This window comes from Thermobia domestica, chromosome 12, assembly GCF_964235325.1.
Source record: "Thermobia domestica chromosome 12, izTheDome1.hap1.1, whole genome shotgun sequence".
Lineage (NCBI taxonomy): Eukaryota > Metazoa > Arthropoda > Insecta > Zygentoma > Lepismatidae > Thermobia > Thermobia domestica.
Window position 1 is genome coordinate 192,325,722 of NC_137465.1, and position 8,104 is coordinate 192,333,825.

The 8,104-nt window shown below is 31.7% G+C and overlaps 1 protein-coding gene across 2 annotated transcripts in view; it reads left to right on the forward strand.

The window, feature by feature from the left end:
• Positions 1 to 8,104, forward strand: part of Octbeta2R (Octopamine beta2 receptor) — a 393,700-nt gene that overhangs the window by 369,184 nt on the left and 16,412 nt on the right. The gene's annotated exons all lie outside the window — the stretch shown is intronic.

Consider the following 8,104-nt stretch of genomic DNA (forward strand, 5'->3'; position numbering starts at 1 on the left):
CACTGCCGCTCGTGCAAGTGCATGTTGCACATATGGTAAAGCCAGACCTGTGGATTAGATTAGATTAGATTGAGTATTCTTGCAGCCATTGAGTTGTACAATCTGTATCAAAGTTTATTGTCACTTATTAGAATAATTATTAAAAGCTTCACGGTAAAACAAATAAATAAGAAAATGTATAGTTTTTGAAGTCTATAGACTTATTGACATAAAATTTATTTTGAAATTCTGAAAACGTCATGATACACCTTATGACACTGCGTGAGATATCGATTGGGAAAAGGCACAGCAACATTTTTTTCCGAGAAAGGATGTTAGCACTCATTTCTCCGTTAAGTATTGAAGTGCATAACTTGTATACGATAAACACCAGTAAATACCAATTAAGATTGGTATACAATATTATATGATTATTAATAAAATATTTGTTTCTGAAATACGTATGAAGGAAATTGTTAGAACTGTTTCCGAGTTAATGACAATTGTTTGTGTGTTTTTTTTTTTTTTTTTTTTTGTTTTTTTTTTTCACTCAGCGGTACACTACTCTTATTTAAGATATTAAAATGTAAATAAAGAGTAGAGGAAAATACGTGAGAAAATTCTCTAAAGATAGTAAGTTCAAAAATTTGGTTTTCAGTCAAGAATGGTACCCCGTTAGGTCTGTACAATTGTTAGCAAAAGTACTCGTTTTATAATGTAGTTTATGAAGTGTGACTTTCGTTAGTTATTAGAGAACTACTTGAAATGTGAAATCTTTGCCTGGTAATAAATAATAGAAATAATGTTTTCTTTCTTTCCTTTTTCTCTTTGTTTTCTTTCTTTCTTTTTCTTTCATTCTTTTTTATTTAAGTTGACGCGGCCTCAAATTCACTAGGAGTCTAGAAAACCCTCTCCCTGCTCCGCACATCCACGAATTAGCTTTTATATGAATTTTACGAAACTCTAATTGCCTTGATAGAATCGCTCAAACGAATTTAACGATCGATTTTCTCGTTGTTCGATTAGCCATTCCTCGAATTTTGTTATCGTTATACTTTTGTAATTATTCAATTTTAGTATTATTTGACGACAGAACAGGGTTAGAATTCCCAGTGGGAGCCCAGGTAATTTGAATTTCAAGTTAAGCTGTAGGTCCATGTCTCATATAGCTTTGTTTCTAAAACGGACACTAAATTTCAGTTCAACCAATCAGCTATTATTCGATTTGTCACTTGATTTTGCCATTGTGCTTTATTATTATTTGCTTTTGTTTCAACTGGAGTTTGTCATTATTCGATTTATTATTATTCGATTCGTCATTCGATACTGTTATTCGATTTAGTTATTATTCAATTTCGTCTTTATTCGATTTTCATATTTTTCGATTCGTCATTCGATTCTGGTATTCGATTTTGTTATTCAATTTTGTCATTATTCGATTTCGTTATAATTCGATTCGTCATCCGATTCTGTTATTCAATTTTGTTGTTATTCACTTTTGTTATTATTCGATTTCGTTAGAATTCGACACCTTGATCCATCTTTTACGTTATTGATCAGCTGCATGGAGTCTAAGCGTGATGAGTACCAAATCAATGATTCTCAATCTTTTTTTTATACTAAAGACATTTTTACTAAATGTTCATGACATCGCGACACATTTAGAACTAACGTTAGGATTAGGATTTAGATTTCTAGGCTCTTGGCATCTATGGTCATATTAGCCCGTAACGTGTGAGGGATGACGTCCCTCGGCAATCACACTACTAGAGGAAAGAGAAGGAATGAAGCGGCCTGAAACCTATAAGCCTATGTTAGATACCACCCCAGCGTTTGCCTAGTGTGAATGAGAAAAACTCAGGAAAACCTCATCAGGATGGCTAGCCTGAAAGAGCATTTACACTTTTAGAACCGAGTATCCCTACCTGGAATTGAACCCGGGACCTCTCGCACCAAAGACGAGAGCGTTAGTGAAAATGCTACGCGGGGCCACTTGCTACATTTTTTATTTTATTAATAATAATTTAAATTTTAATAGTATAATTTCTATAAGCTAAAAGTTTCTGTCAATTAGTGACTCTATATAGTACAGAGCATTACTGCTACCGCTCGAAACGTTGAGTTACAATGTCCTCAAAATTAAAATTAATTTTCACTATTAAATGCTAAATATTTTTTAAACTTTTAAATTTCGCGACACACTGGTTGGGAACCACTGGCCGAAACTCTTCTGAAATTACAATAAAAATATTCAAGAATGTCTCATTATAATCTGTCCTATGAACATGGAGGAGGTAAGGGTAGACCGTCATACGAAACTTGGTCTTTTCTTAAAAACAACAATAATAATAATAATAATAATAATAATAATAATAATAATAATAATAATAATAATAATAATAATAATAATAATAATAATAATAATAATAATAATAATAAATTACGAAACATTAAAGTTCATGAAAATCACATGTTCGATTTTTCTTCACTGTTAACAAAACTTTTTTTTTCGTGCTCATATTTGCTGCAAAATGCTACGGTAACCTACAAAAAATATATATATTTGTTGTAGAACAGAGTTGGCATTTTCAGACAATTGAATACGTTCCCATTGTCTGAAGATGCTATTTTCACTTCTCTCTCTCTCTCTCTTTCGCCACCAGACCACACTTTTTTTTTTTCTCGTGTGGCAGCTGCTTTGTGGCGCCACACGAGTTGACAATTGCATTCTCTTCTTCGTGTTGATGACATCCCAACAACTGGGTTTTCGCTAGCTGTGGAATTTTCATTTGAACTCAACATCCAACACCCTTCCTATTTTCTCTCTCTCTTTCCCTTCTGTCTACTAATTCTTCACTTTTTCTGCCATATATTTTCTCCCTCTTATCATACGTTGGTTATGCTTTTTGTGAAGTAACATCCTCTCTCCTTCTTTATTCTTCCCTTACCTCAAATTTTCTTTCGTCATAAGTTCAATATGTTGATGCTTTAGACAGCTGTTGGTGCGTAAATGTGGAAATTGAATATAAGAATTTAGAAACGCGGAGGGAGAGGGGTAAATAAAACACAATGAGAAGTAAAATGTCAGTGAAAGCTGTATGCATACAAATTCTACAATACTGAATCTTACACTTCAAGCTAATACTAAATAAGGTAATATATATATATTAAAAAACTCTTATTATCGTTGTAAAGTAAATGATGAGTTTGCTTTTTAAGAGTAACTTTAATTCTAACTGTAATTGCAGAAATCGTACTAGTCAGTAAAGTCAGGGAAAACTCAGGGAAAATGGTACAGGTCAGAGAAACTCAGGGGAAAAGACTGGAAATCAGTGAAACTGAGGGAAATTTTATAAAATATATTTTTTCTAACATTAATTGCACACCAATGATCACAGTATGGGACGTTGCTCAGATTTTTATGAGAGATAAGTGGAATGTACGTATGAGCAATTGATTATTATTTGTCTTTATAAAATAAATGTTATTATACGTATATATAAATGTTCGTGATTATTTATTCCTTATTTATATGTCAACAACATTCGACACCACCTGTCATGAAAGTCAGGGAGTTTCCTGCCATAGGTCAGGAAAAAGTCAGAAGAATAGATTTTTCCAGATCAGTAGGAACCTTGAATTGATCTGTGCACGGAAAGACGCTCAAATAAATTGAACGAAAATCATATATCCATCATTGTCATTAAACGATACTGTTATTATTCGACATTGTCATTAAACGATTTTATTATTATTCGATATTGTCATTAAACGATATTGTTATTTTCGATATTGTCATTAAGCGATTTTATTCTTATTCGATATTTTCATTAAACAATTTTGTTATTATTCGATATTGTCATTAAACGATGTTGTTATTTTCGATATTGTCATTAAACGATTTTATTATTATTCGATATTTTCATTAAACGATTTTGTTATTATTCGATATTGTCATTATACGGTTTTGTTATTATTCGATATTTTCATTAAACGATATTGTTATTTTCGATATTGTCATTAAGCGATTTTATTATTATTCGATATTTTCATTAAACGATTTTGTTATTATTCAATATTGTCATTAAACGATTTTATTATTATTCGATATTTTCATTAAACGGTTTTGTTATTATTCGAAATTTTCATTAAACGATATTGTTATTTTTGGTATTGCCATTAAACAATTCTATTGTTATTCGATATTGTCATTAACGATTTTGTTATTATTCGATATTGTTATTAAACGATTTTATTATTATTCGATATTGTCATTAAACGGTTTTGTTATTAATCGATGTTATTATTAAACAATTTTGTTATTATTCGATATTATCATTAAACAATTTTATTATTATTCGATATTGTGATTAAACGATTTTGTTATTATTTGATATTGTCATTATTAAACGATTCTGTTATTATTCGATTTTGTTATTTGAATCACGCAAGTGAGACTTATAATTTTCTGATGTTCGTCCGTCCGTCCGTTACTCCAAAATATGACTCTTCAACAAAAGCGAACATTTGAATTTTGTTTTTTGTAACATACCTAGAGTAATTATCTCAACCGTGTTCGTTAATAAAGTCAATCCGTTAACATATCGATGGGTAATGGTGACTTTAACGGTGGTTATAGATAATCCCATTTATTTATATAGATGTGCGCTTCGCGTGGTCCTCTTCAATGCCTTTAACAGAATTATTTTTTGATTAGTTTTCATTCAATTTTTATTATTATTCGATTTTCAATAATTACTTTGGTTTGTTATTATTCGATTTTGAGATTAATTTTTAAAAAAGAGTTTGAAGAGCGCTGTTTAAAGCTATCATTTCAAATTGGTCAATGTGCGAAGTCACATTACGTTCCTCCGTTTAGAGCAGAAGCAGAGAAAGGCCTTAAAAGCCAAGGAAGGAGAATACCAGGGGCGTACCCAGGAGGGGTTATCCATCGTGTCCGGATCCCCCAAACTTCCTAACTCAATATACATTTGTACACTTTCCCAATAAAACTACATTTGTTTAACAGGGAAATGATAGATGTAGTATGAAAATTTGATCGTACACTTCATTCGTACTCTTTCTCTTATAAAAACCATCTAGTTCTATCATTTTTCTAAGAATATAGTTTGAAGTATTTCACAACTACTTAGCGTCTTTCGGAGTGCAGAATAATACCCGTTCAATACTACATGGACGCAGTGTCTCGTAGTATTGCACCCCCTAAAGCTTGGACCCCATTAAATTGAAATATCTGGGTGCGTCCCTGGAGGAGATGGAGTAGACACCAAGTGTTTAGAAGTTTTGACAGTAATGAAAGTAGTCATGGATTCAGTAATGAGATACAAATCTAGTTTTTTTTTTTTTTTAAACTAGTTACCCACTTTTCTTTGGACACATCTGCACTATTACCCACAATCGAAATGAAATAGAATATCACCTTCTAAAGCAAGATATGTGTTCAAATTTTTTTTTGAACAAAACTTTGCATGCAAGATCATTGACTATCATTTATTATTCTTGAATCGGAGACCCTCATCTCACATATGTTACAATTCTAGTGCATGACATCAACTATTTGTATTTTTGTGAAAACTGCTTTTGTCCTGCTGAGTGTTCAACAAATGTTTGTGCAATGTTCAGAATATTCAGACCTAAGATAACGTTTACAAACAATCTTACTCTACTTTTACGGGAGAAAAGCTACTTTTAGTGATTGATCGATCTCTTGCCTTTATTAGTGAGATTAAAATAGTAAACGTTTTCTGATTTCCTTTTAGTTCTTGTTTTATTATTATTATTATTATTATTATTATTATTATTATTATTATTATTATTATTATTATTATTATTATTATTATTATTATTATTATTATTATTATTATTTTAGTTTTTTCTTCTTATTTGTTTTCTGTTTTGTTATTTATGTTTAGCTTCCCACGAGTGATCTGAGACGATTTTAGCGAGGATGCTTTATTTTTAGCATATCATAATTTCGTATCATATTTACCAAACCCTTTTATTCCATTTGAAATTAAAAAGTTGTACTTAATCACTTCTAACCTGCAAAAATCACAGGGCTTTCTCCTCTCGCTATGTTTTGTGTTGTAACACAACAATTGATCATAAAATGTGAGATAAATATTTTTAACTTAAAATAAAATATGATAAAATCAGTCACTTATTAATATCAATCTGTGTCATAGTTTCAACAATATATCATTGCCTAAATCAATTATTACCGATTGCGCTACAGTTTCAACAATACATCATTGTCTGAATCAATTATTACCAATCTGTGTTACAGTTTCAACAATATATCATTGCTTGAATCAATTGTTACTAATCTGTATTACAGTTTCAACAATATATCATTGCCTGAATCAATTATTACCATCTGTGTTACAGTTTCAACAATATATCATTGCCTGAATCAATTATTACCAATCTATGTTTCAGTTTCAACAATATATCATTGCCTGAATCAATTATTACCATCTGTGTTACAGTTTCAGCAATATAGCATTGCTTTAATCAGTCTTTGAAGTAAAGACTCAGAACACGATTGACGAAGACAATGATATAATGTCGAAATTGTTAATATAGATTAGTAGTATTAAGTGTTTGCATTTGTGAGATTTAAGTTGTATTTTTCAGTTATACGCACATGATGAGTCAGAAATATTACTACTAGCTTGATCGCGTTGTGTTACAACACTGTTATGCCTGCGAAAAGTGAAAGAGTGTCATTTAGAAGTCAATTCTTCTAATTAAGGAACAATACACAAACTATACCAACCAGATTTACCTTATTGCCTCAGACTGCTCACCGTTTATATTCATGCATAACCACTAAGCAGTGATCACCGATAATACAACATCGGTGCTATTACGACCCTGCATCAGAAACTTACTTTCATGTTTCTTCTTGGTGTTTCCCATTGTAAGCATTTTCTCCACTTTTCCGAAGTCGACGGCGGTACTGTTACTTTAAAATCACGTCTTGATAGTCACGCGGCCTTACGATCATTTTGCTGTGGAATCCAGGACAGGACGTTTGAGTGCCACCATTTGGGCGCGGACGTTTCGGCGCTGCCGTTTGGGCGCAAAGCCGTTTAGGCGCCAGACGTTTGGGCGCGAGGTACATAGTAAAAATCACAATTTACGACATATAAAGTAAGCTAGGCACTGAAAATTAAGCGCGAATCAAGATATATACATTTCCTACACTTCTGATTTTATCTCACCTCATTTATCTGTATATTTTCTAAATTAAATAGTTTAATGCTTTTGTGGTATTTGTTGCCTAACCTCGTCATGGACTGATTTTTCGCTTATTCACTATTCTTGTACTTCTGATCTAATGATCTAATTTCTGTATTATATAAGAAAGCTAGAAAATGAAGGAATCAGACGAACTGTTAATAATGCTGGGGTGGTATCTAATTTATAGGTCCAGGCCGCTTCCTTCCTCCCCTTTCCCCGGATAGTGTGCTCCCTCAAACGTGACGGGTTAAATGGCCTTAGATGCCGAGAGCCCAGAAATCTAAAAATCCTAAATCCTAATCGAGTTGAGGGAAAGATGTTAATACAGGGTGTATAAGACATTGAGTTTAGGAACTGCAGTATGCCGTATTTCTGGTATCACTTTTTTATATTAACATTCCAATATAAAAATCAAAACTTAACACACTTTTTTTTTTCGTCCCATTGTAAGCATTTAATCTGCATTAAAGAAAGTGGCGAAAGGAAAAAAAGAACGATTTCAAAGTGAAAAATATTGTTAAGTGTACATATATTGGTCATTTAGCCACTAGAAATGTGTTTGACATTCACACTTATTGCATAACTACAGTAGAAGGCCTGTTTAAACTTTTTAATGGAATAGGCTCACTATGTATGTAATGCAGTCAATCATATCTAGTTTGGTATACTTACCTTTGGCTTGAAAATTATCAAATAAAAAGCACACTTAACCTTGGCTGAAACTTAAATTTACAAAATTTAATTGTTAATTAAGTTTTTAGAATTTTGAAATTCCAGTATTTCTAGTATGTAAAACAAAATCCAGTATAATTCAAGGACTTCCACTACAGTAGACACCTTGTGATATCTTGATTGGAAC